Here is a 14,449-nt window from a genome sequence, read left to right on the forward strand (position 1 = left end):
GTATTACCAGGCTTTAGAAGTTACTAGCTTGCTTTAGGAATTTGGATGTATGTTATATAGTCTATGCCAAGTTGGAATTGTGTAAAAATGTTAATTTACTTTTAATACATTCTGCCTTATTTTTTAGTTTACAATACCTGGCTTTAGGCCCTAATTGGAGGAGTTTTTAGAGGGCCAAAAAGCACTTTCTGGCCCTACAAAATTATTTTTAGACGAAATAAGGGTGTTTGGTAAAATTTTCGGAAAGCTGTTTTAACTTTTTTAGAAAGCTGAAAGCACTTTTAGGCCCGGATGAAAAGCTGTTTTTTTATCAAAATATCCATAATAAAATATAACAATTACACATAATGTTCCTTTAATAATTGTTTAACTAATTTTATCACATAGATAGAAAATTTATTATATTATAAAAAATTAATTTATACTAATAATTATAATATTTTATATCTTCATTATTCTATTATACTATAAATATAATATTATATTACATTATATTATAATATATTGATATGTTATGTTAAATAATTTAATATTATATTAAATTATATGCTATAGTATACAATATTATATTACTATATTATAATAATAATATATTATATTATAGTAATATTATATTATATTATAGTGATATTATACTATATCATATATTTATGTATTAATGCATATTATATTTTATTATGCTTTGTTGTATAATACTATGCAATATTTTTTATGGTTATTTTGTTATACCAAAAGTACTTTGTTAGTTTGTTTATTAAACACATGTTAAAGTGATACAACACTTTAGAAATGTAGTTAACAAACAACAAATAACTTTTATAAAAGCTCTACTTTAGAAAGTTTTATTTCCAAAAACTTTTCTACCAACAGCTATCTCAAACGGGCCTTAGTGACTAAAAGTTTATTATTTATTTATTTATTGGATGCATTGCAAAGTCAGACAGAGTATGCGTCATTAGGACCACTTTTTTATGATAACTTTAACAAACTTCTTGTGTGGTTGAAATGCATTTTCGATGTAATGCACTTTCTTCGGTTGTCCTTTTCTTGTATTCTAGTTTCTATCTGTTCATGCGAATTTCTCTCGTCTTATGTGATGGGCGTTGCCTCAAAGGATTATATGCTTTTCTTTTATGGCTGTTCTACTTGTACAAGTATAGTATGCTTAATTGTAACGAGATCTGTGCTTACGATAAGTTTCGTCAGTTGTAATTAGAGTATTGTAACTAAGTTTGGTTAAAGTTTGATGCTTAGACTAATGCGGTTAATCTTAAACCGCATTTCAAGCATCAAACTTGGGTCTCTTAAAGTCATATGGATAAACCTGCCAATAATTGAATCAAGTTCAGCGTGCTGTAAAATGCAGCGAATGAGTCCATGTTTTATACCCTGTTGTCGATGGTTTCCAATCCTTCAACCCCTAGACTGCCACTGAATTAGAGAAATGGCCAACTTCGACATGCGCAGGTATGTTAAGCAAGTGAAAAATTCGAAGAACATGAAGTACTATTTTGGTAGACACAAGAATGAGATGGTAGACACTGATCCAACATTTTTTTCAAATGGTAATTGAATTGAAGAATCAAGATATGGACCATGGTGAGAAATACTTCATGAGATGGTAGACACTGATCCAACATTTTTTTCCAAATGGTAATTGAATCGAAGAATCAGGATATGGACCATGGTGGGAATCAAGATATGGACTATGGTGAGAAATGCCCAGTTGCAGTACACTACCAGAAAATAAACGTATAGTAACGGAAAACTAGTGACGGCCCGTTATCAATCACTATTTGTGACGGATTAGTGACAGACAGAAATTTGGTTACCGTGGTGTGAACTTAGTGACAGACTGGTCACAGAATACGGTATAGTAACGGAAATTCCCGTCACTGTACGCGTGCTTTCTGGTAGTGGTAGTTTATAGTTGTTTCGATTGCAATTTGATGAATGCCTTTCCTGTTAAAAAAGATGTAAAGCAGCTTCTTGTAGTGCACATAGATGTGGTGGATGATGGTCAACCACTTGATTGGCCAATATCAAGTGGCAATGGGAGTAGAGGGTAGCAAGGAAGTAGGAAATGATGAACCACACCAACTACCACCAGGGGAAATGAGTTACCTGGAAGAGGAGCAGGCGGTGCATCCTTTCTACTTGAAGAATATGGAGGGATTAATGATGAACATATGATTTTGGTGCCTGGTGGGGAGAACCAAGAAGAGGAGGCATGGTGATCAAGAGACTCATATGTGATAAAGAGTCTGAAAAGAGCTATACAGAGTATTCAGCATTGGCTGTGAAGTTGTGATTTTATGTTTTGAGAGAGAAACATACATGGTAGATACCAAGAAGTCAGATATGACAACTGGAACAAAGTATGTGGATGCCAAGCAATTTAGGGCTACTTTTAGCTACTATGGCATCCTCAATGAGTCTGATCTCATCCTTCTAAACAGTGAAAGGGTAGGCGCAATGTACCGACAAGACATGCCTGCATTCATGCATCATACATTTTAGGAAGTTCACTGTTTAGGTAGTTGATTTTACTTTTCCTAGTATGACATCTGAAATTGTAGTTTGTATCCATCTTTTCTGTAATTTATCAACAAACCACTATGCTTCTCCTGTTAATGGAAGACAAAAAAGGCACTGAAGGAGGAAGACACTTGTGATTTTAGCAAGGTGCACACCTCATAAGTGATGGTCATGGTGAGTATCTATTCTAAGGAAAATGGATGGAGAGGGTATCAAGAGGCTTGATGATATCATTGATAAATTAGGCTTCACCTAGACCTATACTGATTTCATATTGTATCCAATTTTTTTTAGCCCCTTTATGCGCATGCATTGGACCAAACATGAATAGGATCCAACACGAATCCCACATGGGTTTAGGCTAAGCCCAATCCATTAGTCACACTATCACACCTCTCAGTACCTTCCTCCGTTCCCTTAGCATAGGTGCACAACAAGAAGAATATCCTACATTAGGGTTGTAAATAAGCCGAGTTTGAACGAGCCTGGGGCTGATGCTTGAAATTAATTTCAAGCCTAAATTTTAAGATCAAGTTTTATTTATTTATCACCATTTCGAGCTAGATTTGAGCTTAATTTCAAACCAAGCTCAATTTCCCACTAACCTCCATTAGATATAGATGGATGGATATTATGATAGGGTACAAGGAATTAGATCAGAACATAAAACTGGTGAGAGACAAGAATGATCAATATCAATGGAAAGAATTTGTTATATATGACTTATCATATATAGAATTGGGACACCAGTTTGTTGAATCCTTCAAGAAATTGGATCTTTGCTATGAACACCCTAGATTTGATCTTCCTATCTATGATGGCTCTGAAAAATGAGCATAATTTGACGAGAATGTTTGATGACACTTGGACAAATAGACCCCATACGTATTTGTAGGATTTTAAATATCTTTGGACATACATTGTCAATTTCTGGGTCATTTAATTGGCCTATTAGCTTTCTAGGAGCTCTTCACAACCTTGGGTATTATGGAAACGTCATGATACTGCTGGATGCTAAAGTAAAATGAATCATCCACCAGCTATAGTTTTGATAGGAGTCCAGTGGGTAACAAGTGGAGTCCTCCAAGCTTCTATTACTCAGAGGATCAAATAAAAGATTGACTTGGAAAATAAGGATGGTAAACCATCCATCTTTGTAGTCTTGTTACATCCATACATTATTTTCTTTTCAAATTTAGCATGTAAGCATGGGTTTGCTACTTTGATTCAATGTTCTTCCTCATTTACTTTAAGTTTACTTTCTTGTCCTGGGTTTAGCTTGCAGATGAAGACCTCTCTTCATCTTTCTGATTGTTGTTAGTGATTGTGTTTCCTTCGGAACCTTTTTTTTTTTTTTGTTTGTTTGTCAAAAAGACTTTGCATTGCTATTTTGTTCTAGAGTTTGGTAATGGCAAGGAAAATACTTCTCCTATTTGACAACTGTAATATTGGTGCTATTAATAGTTTGTTCTAGAATTCTTTATTTTCTTACTCTTATTGGATGTCGCAGGGATGGAAATAATAAATGTTACATGGAAATAATATAAACATAGAATCGTTAGTCTTTCTTGCTGCTTAATAATTACTTGAAGATAATATGCATGGGTTTTTGTAAAGTTTTTTTGGAAGATTGCTATGATATTAGTTATTTTGATGTCAAAATATTCTCTTCGTTGTTTTCAGTAAGCACCTACACATATGCTATTGTTATTCCTACGGAGCAATCAAAGCAGTCAAGTTCTATGGTTTAGCAACAATAGTTCAAGTAAAAAAGTTCTATGGTTGACATTACAATAATAGTTTAGATTTGTCTTATTCCTATCATCTTATTTGCTAAAAAAATTACTGTCTTATTCCTGCTTGTGCGCGTGCATATGTGTGGAATTCTTACTAAGCTCTTAGCTCATATTATTTTTCTCTTTCAAAGCTGCAGGACATCTAGCTTCATGGGCTAGATTTGAAGAGAATGTTAGATAGATTTTGTATCTAATACTGGATGTATCTGAACCTTATATTTTGGATGTCTCTAATTATCAGTAATTGCTAACTATGTTTCGTTTATTTTAATTTTTTATTTTCTATTATTGGTGTTCTAGTTTAGATTATCAAACCCTGCATATTCTCTAAGGTCATGCCCTAAAGGAATAGGGTTGTCACTTGTTAGGCCCGAACGACAGATTTGGGGAAAGACGGAGGTAAGACGCAAGTATTACACTTGCATGTAGAGAAGCTGCTCCCATCCATGACATTCTTATTGATGCACATGCATGCACGATAGTTCTATTCTATATTTCTAATAAAAAAATATTGTATGATAACTACTTCACTTATACAGAATATTGGCTTATTTCTTTTTTCATCATCTTTAATTTCTGAGCTTTTCTTACAGCGAGAAAAAAAAAAAGAGGACAGATAGGAAGATGAAAATTGTTTTATCATATGAAACGAGACACTCTCATTGTCGAAGTCCTATATATGATTTTTGTCTCAAAACAAATAGCAAAGGCCTTGCTAACTGTTGCTACAGTATAAGAAAACTCAGCTGCAAGCAATCAGAATCCAGTGCTACAGTAAATGGTTCTTCATCTGAACCATTGTCACCATGTGAACAGCGCAAACCACATAGCTCCATATGCTATCTTCCTCAGCTGCCTGATTCTCATAACAAAGGAATTCCACACAGATTCTCTGGCCTCATCAGCTAATGCACTCCCAGATGCGGTGCAGGCTCTAGCATCTGGGAAGTACTTCAAAACTGGATTTCTCGTCGTATCAACATCAAACACAGGTGAAAGTGTGTGACCAATAACTTGCGCATGGCACACACTTTGACATGCAAAAGAGAAGAATGGAAGTAAATATAGTTAGAATGCAACATCTCTAATAAGTAAATCAACATCTCTAGAATGCAACTTTATAGTATGTTTTCCTTTAGGCACACATATAAGATCCTGGAAGGCAAATATATATACAGAAGGAAAAACATGGCCAACCAGTAGGGGATAGCACCCTGAATAAGAGAGTCACCAGAGCAGATAATTCAACATAGTTTAGAGCCACATACGTATGAAGGAAGAATATCTCATTGGAAATTAAACAGAAATATTTGGAGGAGCAGCTTTGACTATGATGTTTGCTAAAGAGATCCTAACCTCAACAATGAATTATACTCATATAACAGAAATATATGTGTAGAAGTTTTAGAAGACGCACCAGATATAGTACGCACCAACCATTTCTTGTTTTTGAACCCTGCCCAATAGTTCAATCTGCAGAATTCCACCAATGCAGATAACAGGGCGCGGAAGCTTAAAATATTGTAATACATTTTCCTGGTACATGAGACGATGGTTGATAACTGAGAACAGGAAAATAGAAATGGAGAAAGAGCACTTATCATTTAGATAAACTTTCCAGGCACAAAAGCAATAACAAGACACATAAATATTCATCGTAGCTGTTTAGAGATCTTCTAACCAAAGAAGACTTGCCATGACTCGGCTAATAATGTAACCTTATTTTTGTATAAAAAAAAGAATACACAGCACATTTGGTTGTCTTTTCCTAGTTGTACTTGATTTTGAAGACCCTCATCCACTTTTAAAGACTAGTAGATTTCGCAAGCTGATGAAAATTTCTCTGCAAGGTCAAATAACTACTTTAAGGAAAGAGATACATCATGATAAATATTGGAGTATGCTTAAATATCATACACCACATGAGCAATAGGGATGGGGACAGTATCCAGGATATCAGATCTAAGGCCCTGATTATGAACAAGTATTAGACATAAACGAGAGCTACAAATACTCCACTTGGGATTTGAAGTGAGTTGGATGATTTTGATCACGCTCACGATTCTCTTATACACAATATAATTGGTAACTATTGTTTCACTTATATTTGTTGGTAATTTTCAAAATATTATTGATACATCGATACCAGAGTGTTGGTACCAGTACCAGCATCATGCACTCCATCATTGTCTCAAAAAACACTTGAATATGGAAAAAAGAATATTAACAAAAAATTATTTGAAGATAAAATGAACTATTAAAAGTTGAAAAAGATGATGTGGGACCATCTCAACAGTTGGGACACTACCATCGCAATACTGCACAGTACCAATTAAATACAAGTACAGGTCCCTGTACTAGTATTCTAAACCTTGATGAGAATACTTAGATAAGGCAGCTTTTCAGCATTAAAAGCTTCTAATCACCTGCTCATGAGTTAGAACGTGGATAAAAGACCAATATCATGAAGCTTCTACATACCTGATCCATTGGATATCCTGGTGAAGTATATGTCCTGTTAGGGGGAAAAATAGAGTTTAAAAACAAAGTTATCCCAGAACAACCTGAAGGCGCCCGACCAGCGGGCGCCCGACCAGAAGGCGCCCACAGGCATCCAACCTGAAGGCAACAAGCCCGGCTCGGCGTCTGACCAGACGCTAGTCGCGGCGCCGACTAGAAGGTGCCCACAGGCATCTAGCATGAAGGCAACTAGCCCGGCTTGCGTCCGACCAGACGCCAGTTGCAGCGCCCGACCAGCGGACGCCCGACCAGAAGGCGCCTACAGGCATCAGCCTGAAGGCAACTAGCCCGGCTCGGCGTCCGACCAGACGCTAGTCTCCGAAACGCCCCACCCTAGCATTCAACTTACCTAATCTCCCCCGGAAGCCTCACCCCAGAAACTCGACCTCTCCCCTCACCTGCTAACGTCACACCCTTCCGTAGTTCAGCCAAAGACCATACCCTGCTTCGCCATCAGCAATTAATGCGCGTGGCCTATTCTGATCCCTGGCTCACTCAACCATTAAAGCGTATGATCTCCGTCGATCTCTGGCTCACTCAACCATTAAAGCGTATGGCCTCTGCTGATCTCTGGTTCACTCAACAATCAATGCGCTTGTTATCTACGGATTTCAAGCCCTCCATGGCAGGCAGATGAACCACTCCACCACGTCTGATCAGCCACAGCAACTCACTGACTCCGGTCTGATCTCCCACGACACTATTAATGCACATGATCGTGCTCAATTATGACAAAAGGACAATCTGCCCCGTCATTTCACAGGTAATACGGTAATACAATACCCCTCTATAAAAGGGGAACCCCTCCGCCTTGGAGGGGGTGGGACAGGAAAAATCCGGAAAAAACATCTCCCCACTCCCCTCACATATTAGCCCCCTCTGACTTAAACATCGGAGGGCCGGCGCCGGAAACCCCGGTCATTGGCTTCTTGCAGGTCTTCCGGAGGACGCCGCCCGCCGACCGACCGCCACCCCCCGTCCGAAGCACCGGAGCTCCTCCTCCTCAGCCGACGGCCGCCCTCGGGTCCAATTTCCAGCAACAGTTGGCGCTAGAGGAAGGGTCCAAGTCGCGACCATGAAGTTGAGAAGTTGTGGAGTGATTGATTAAAACCCCATTTGATTTTGATGAGCTCAAAGCATTTGAGTATATCTTGTGATTACTAATGAATTCAATTGAGTGTTTCAGTGAAAATCCTGTCCAAGTGTCTCTAGATTTGGTTCATAGTATTGTGGATAAGTTAAGAAGTCTGCTGAACCAAAGTCTGAGACTCGAGTCGACTCCCGAGTATCACGAGTCGACTCCAAGCGTATCAAGTTCACTGGCACGAGCTCGAGTCGACTCCAGACTAGTACGAGTCGACTCCGACTGAGAACAGAAAGAAGAACAGAAAGCCTCATCTCAGAACCTGTCAACGAGTCGACTCCTGAAGTGCGCGAGTCGACTCCAATGTTCAACGAGTCGACTCCAGGGTAGTAAGAGTCGACTCCAAGAGGTACACAAAGAAAAGTCAGAGAGCAGTTTTCGAGTCTGAGATTCGAGTCGACTCCAGTGGAACGCGAGTCGACTCCGATGGTTGGCAAGTCGACTCCAGAGAAAGCAAGAGTCGACTCTCAGCGGTACACAAAGAAAAGGTCAGAGAGCATTTTATGGACTCTGAGATTCGAGTCGACTCCCGCAATACGCGAGTCGACTCCGAGACTGTGCGACCATCGACAGACAGAAAACCATGTTACTGCCTCTGAGATTCGAGTCGACTCCCAGATAGCTCGAGTCGACTCCAAGACAAGCTTCACGTCAAAAGGCAGAAGACCAACTTTCGGAAACTGAGAGCCGAGTCGACTCCAAGGAAGTTCGAGTCGACTCCAAGACTGGATGAGCCAAAAGACAGAGAATCGGGAGTTCGGGCTCTGAGATTCGAGTCGACTCCAAGGACAGTCGAGTCGACTCGAGTGGACAAAATTCAAAATTGGATCCACGGACTTCAGTGGATGAGCCGACTCCAAAATTGCCAGGTCAGCTCCAGAAGTTAGCGAGTCGACTCCGGGTCAAGACGAGTCGACTCCCAGTCGTGACGGCAACTTTAATTCAAATTTGGAACAGTTGCCGAGTCGACTCCGGAAAAGCTTGAGTCGACTCCCGCTACAGCCGAGTCGACTCCTGATCGCGCGAGTCGACTCCAACCCACCAACGGTCATATTGTCAGGCTGCGCAGAGTGTGCAGAACGGGCAGAAAAAGCAGTGTAACGGCTAGTTTCCGTGGGGGTTGGCTTAAATAGCCACAGAAGACTGTAGCAAGGAAGAGAACAACCATTCCACTCCAAGCATTCAAGCTTTCAAGCTCTGCAACGTGCTCTTCAACGAAAAAGGGGAAGATCAGCATTTACTGCAACCAACTACATCTTCCCAGCAATTAAAGCCTCCTCCTCCTGCATTCAAGTCGACTACACATTCTAGAGGAGACCGGAGTTCAAGAAGCCATTCCTCTACTTCAGCTTAAAAGCGTTTGAGGGCTTCTAAACTCCTCTTTTGATTATATTGTTTTACATCTGCTTTTGAGAAGCTTATTTTCCTTTCTTTCTATAACTTGTATTTACTTGATTCAATCGGGGGATTGAATCAAGGGGATTAAGGTTGGTTGGTGAGCCAAGTTAAAAACCAACGTGTGTAAGGGTTTGATTGTGAGCCCGAAAAAACAATCGGGGTTGGTTCTAGTCGGTGAGCCTGGGAAAACCGACCGAGTTCGTTGTGAGCTCGTAAAACAACAAGTTTGGTTGTGAGCTTGCAAAACAACCGGCTGTAATCCAAGGGGGTTATAGTGAATTCCCAAGAGAGACTTGGGGAGTGGACGTAGAAGCAAGGGGTAGCTCCGAACCACTATAAAACTCTGTGTTTGCATTGGATTGTCTCTTCTCTTCTTCCTCTCACATCACTCACAGCACTTAGCATTAATTAAATAACTTGCAATAGTTTTTAATTAATCATCCATAATGTTTTAATTATCCAAATTAATTTAAAACCCAATTCACCCCCCCTCTTGGGTTGTCTATCTGGGCAACAAGTGGTATCAGAGCCAAAAACTCTTCCACTCAAGAGTTAAAAGATCAAAATGACAACCCCATTTGGATCTTCTCACATTGAGGGTCAGTCCACCCAAAGACCTCCTTTCTTCAATGGATCCGACTACTCATACTGGAAGGCTAGGATGAGAATATTCATCCAAGCCCAAGACTATGAGATGTGGACCATTGTAGTGAATGGCCCATACATCCCATCCATATATGTAGATGGTGTCAAGGTACCCAAACTAGAAACGGATTGGGATGAACATGACATGAGGAAGGCACAATTAAACTCTAAAGCTATGAATGTGTTTTATTGTGCCTTAGACCGTAATGAATTCAATAGGGTTTCAACTTGTAATTCTGCAAAAGAAATTTGGGACAGACTTGAAGTGACCCATGAGGGCACGAATCAAATCAAGGAATCCAAAATAAACATCTTGGTTCATAAATATGAACTATTTAAAATGGATTCAAATGAAACAATCACATGCATGTTCACTAGGTTTACTGATATTGTCAATGCCCTAAAAAGCCTTGGCAAGAACTATACTAACAGTGAGCTTGTCAGAAAAATCCTTCGGTGTCTACCAAGGTCGTGGGAAGCTAAAGTGACGGCAATCCAAGAAGCCAAGGACTTGAACAAGCTACCACTTGAGGAGCTTCTTGGATCCCTTATGACGCACGAGCTCACCATGAAATAACACAACGAGGAAGAGTCCTCCCATAAGAAAAAGGTAATAGCTTTAAAGTCTACTTCATCTAACAAAGATTTATCTTGCAGTAGCAGTAGTGAAGAAGAAGAAGATGAGGAAGATGGTGGTGAGGCACTTCTTGTGTGCAAGTTCAAGAAATTTATCAACCACAAGAAGTCCTATCATCAAAGGAGTGGCCCCTCAAATTCCTACCGCAAGGACAAAGGTAAGGAAAGAGAAAATGAGGGGATTGGGTGCTATGAGTGCAAAAAGCCGGGACACATCAGAACTGAGTGTCCCTTACTAAAGAAGGGCAGCAAGTACAAGAAGAAGAAGAAAGCCCTTGTCACCACCCTATCGGACTCCGACGCATCATCTTCATCATCGGATGAAGAACAAGAAGAGAAGGCCAATTTCTGCTTCATGGCCAACGAAAACGAGGTAACTTCCGATACGCATTTTGATTTTACATTTGATGAACTTTATGATGCGTTTAATGAATTAATGATTGAATATAAGAATATAAATGTTAAAAATAGAGAACTAAAAGTAACTAACCAAACTTACATTCATAAGCATGATTCATTAATTAAGGATAAAGATAATCTTACCAAAGAAAATCTAGAACTTAAGACAAGCAATCAACTCTTAATTAAGAAGACTAACAACTTAACAAAAGATAATGAAAAACTAACTAAGAAACTTTCAGAACTTAAAAACCATAAACAAATCTTAAACAAGGATCTCACAAAAGAACTAAATGATTTAAAAGCAGAAAATCAAACATTAACTAAAGAACTTGGAAAATACAAACCTTTAGTTGAAAAGTTTACGTATAGTTCTGAAAAGTTAAATATGATACTAAATAGTCAACGAGCAGTATTTAATAAAGCGGGTTTAGGGTATAAACCAAGAAATAAACAAAAACTTCTTAGTAACTTCTTTGTTAAAGCTGGAGAAACTAAAACTAAGAAAATAACCTGCTTTTGTTGTGGAACTATAGGACATAAGGCAAATGCATGTGACTATAGGAAAAGTAAAACAAAAAGGAAAATTAAAAGGGTATGGGTTCCAAAAGGAACCAACTTGACTAACCATGAAGGACCCAAGAAAACTTGGGTACCTAAGATGACATGATTTGCTTGTGTAGGAGTGTCTTGCAGCCAAGGTCAACAAAAACCGCTGGTATTTGGATATTGGCTGCTCAAGGCACATGACGGGTGATAAAGATCAATTTTTCACCTTTGAAGCTAAGAAGGGAGGTGTTGTGACTTTTGGAGACAACAACCAAGGTCATATCATTGGTATTGGTAAAGTTCAAATCACCCCTTCTACTTTTATAGATAATGTTAGATATGTTGATGGTCTTAAGCATAACTTGTTAAGCATTAGTCAATTATGTGATATAGGATATGATGTTATGTTTAAACCATCACTATGCATTATAACAAATCCTAATGATAATAGTTTAGTTTTTAAAGGAATTAGACGTGGAAATGTATATGTTGTAGACCTAGAAGATCTTGCAAAACATAACCAATGTCTAGTTGTAAATGAAACTAAAGATAATGATGCTAGTTGGTTATGGCACCGTAAGTTAGGTCATGCAAGCATGGACACAATAACTAAACTAGTTAAAAGAGACTCCGTGATAGGTTTGCCAAAATTAAAATTTGAAAAGAACAAAATATGTGAAGCATGTCAATTTGGCAAACAATCTAGGAACTCTTTTAAATCCATAAAATGTGTCTCTACTTCTAGGCCTCTAGAATTACTACACATGGACCTATTTGGTCCAACTAGAACAACAAGCCTAGGTGGAAATAAATATGGTCTAGTTATAGTAGATGATTACTCTAGGTACACATGGGTCATGTTTCTAGCACATAAGGATCAAGCATTTTCTGTTTTTAAGAAGTTCCATAAGGAAGTAACAAATGCTAGAGAGTCTTCAGTCATAGCCATTAGAAGTGACCATGGTACCGAATTCGAAAATCAATCATTTGATGAATTTTGTAGTAAAAAGGGGATAACCCATAATTTCTCAGCACCTAGGACACCACAACAAAATGGAGTTGTGGAAAGGAAGAATAGAATACTAGAGGAAATGGCTAGAACTATGTTATGTGAAAGTAACCTCCCTAAGTACTTTTGGGGAGAAGCCATTAATACCTCTTGTCACATATTAAATAGAGTTCTATTGAGACCCATTATAAAGAAAACACCTTATGAACTGTGGAAAAACAGAAAACCAAAGGTTAATTATTTTCATGTTTTTGGATGTAGGTGTTTTGTGCATAATAATGGGAAAGATAATCTAGGGAAATTTGACCCTAAATCTGATGAAGGAATATTCTTAGGTTATTCTACAACTAGTAAAGCCTATAGAGTATTTAATAAAAGAACCTTAGTCATAGAAGAATCTATACATGTAGTATTTGATGACTCTAGTGACATCTCCTCTAGTAAGAAAGTTAATTTTGATGATGATGTTGAAATACTTGAGGAAAAGATAGATGAGATGGGATTACAAGATGATAATCAAAAGTTGATTGAAGGAGAATCATCAAGCCAAGAGGCTATTGTGGATCATGGGCTAACAAAAGCTTGGAGGTATGCTCACGGGCATCCTAAGGAACTCATTCTAGATGATCCATCTCAACCGATTAGGACTAGAGCTTCACTTAGAAATCTAAATAACCATCTAGCTTTTGTTTCACACTTTGAGCCCAAACATATAGAAGAAGCCGAAAATGATGTAAATTGGATAAATGCAATGCAAGAAGAACTAAACCAATTTACTAGAAACAAAGTGTGGGATCTAGTAGAGAGACCTTCTAAATATCCAATTATAGGTACAAAATGGATATATAAAAATAAGCTAGATGAAAATGGAATTGTTATAAGGAATAAGGCTAGACTAGTGGCAAAGGGTTATAATCAAGAAGAAGGCATAGATTTTGATGAAACCTTTGCTCCCGTAGCTAGACTTGAGGCTATTAGACTATTATTAGCATATGCATGCTCTAAGGATTTCAAACTATTTCAAATGGATGTAAAAAGTGCATTTTTAAATGGGTATATTAATGAGGAAGTGTATGTAGAACAACCTCCTGGTTTTGAAAATCATCAATACCCTAATCATGTGTATAAACTGAACAAAGCACTTTATGGATTAAAACAAGCACCTAGAGCATGGTATGAGAGACTTAGTAAATTCCTATTAGAACATGAATTCTCTAGGGGAAATGTAGACACAACATTATTTCTGAAAAAGCAAAATAAGGAGATGCTATTAGTACAGATTTATGTTGATGATATCATTTTCGGTGCTACTAACAATCGCCTCTGCGAAGAGTTTGCTGATTTGATGCAGAGTGAGTTTGAGATGAGCATGATGGGAGAGCTGAACTACTTCCTCGGGCTTCAAATCAAACAATCTGAAGGAGGCATCTTCATCAATCAAGCAAAATATGTCAAGGAGATGCTCAAGAAGTTTGATATGGAAGGAAACAAATCAATCAGCACCCCCATGAGCTCATCATGCAAATTAGATCAAGATGAATCAGGTAAATCTGTAGATCAAAAACTTTATAGAGGTATGATAGGATCTTTACTATATCTTACTGCAAGTAGACCTGATATTATGTTTAGTGTTTGCATGTGTGCTAGATATCAGGCTAATCCTAAAGAATCACACCTAGCTGCAGTTAAGAGAATTTTTAAATACTTAATAGGAACTAAGAACATAGGGCTATGGTACTCTAAAGAATCTAGCCTAAACTTAATAGGGTACACAGATTCAGACTTCGCTGGATGTAAGCTTGATAGAAAAAGTAC

This window comes from Phoenix dactylifera, chromosome 10, assembly GCF_051530095.1.
Source record: "Phoenix dactylifera cultivar Ajwa chromosome 10, Ajwa_hap1_PhDact_Kaust_v1.1, whole genome shotgun sequence".
Lineage (NCBI taxonomy): Eukaryota > Viridiplantae > Streptophyta > Magnoliopsida > Arecales > Arecaceae > Phoenix > Phoenix dactylifera.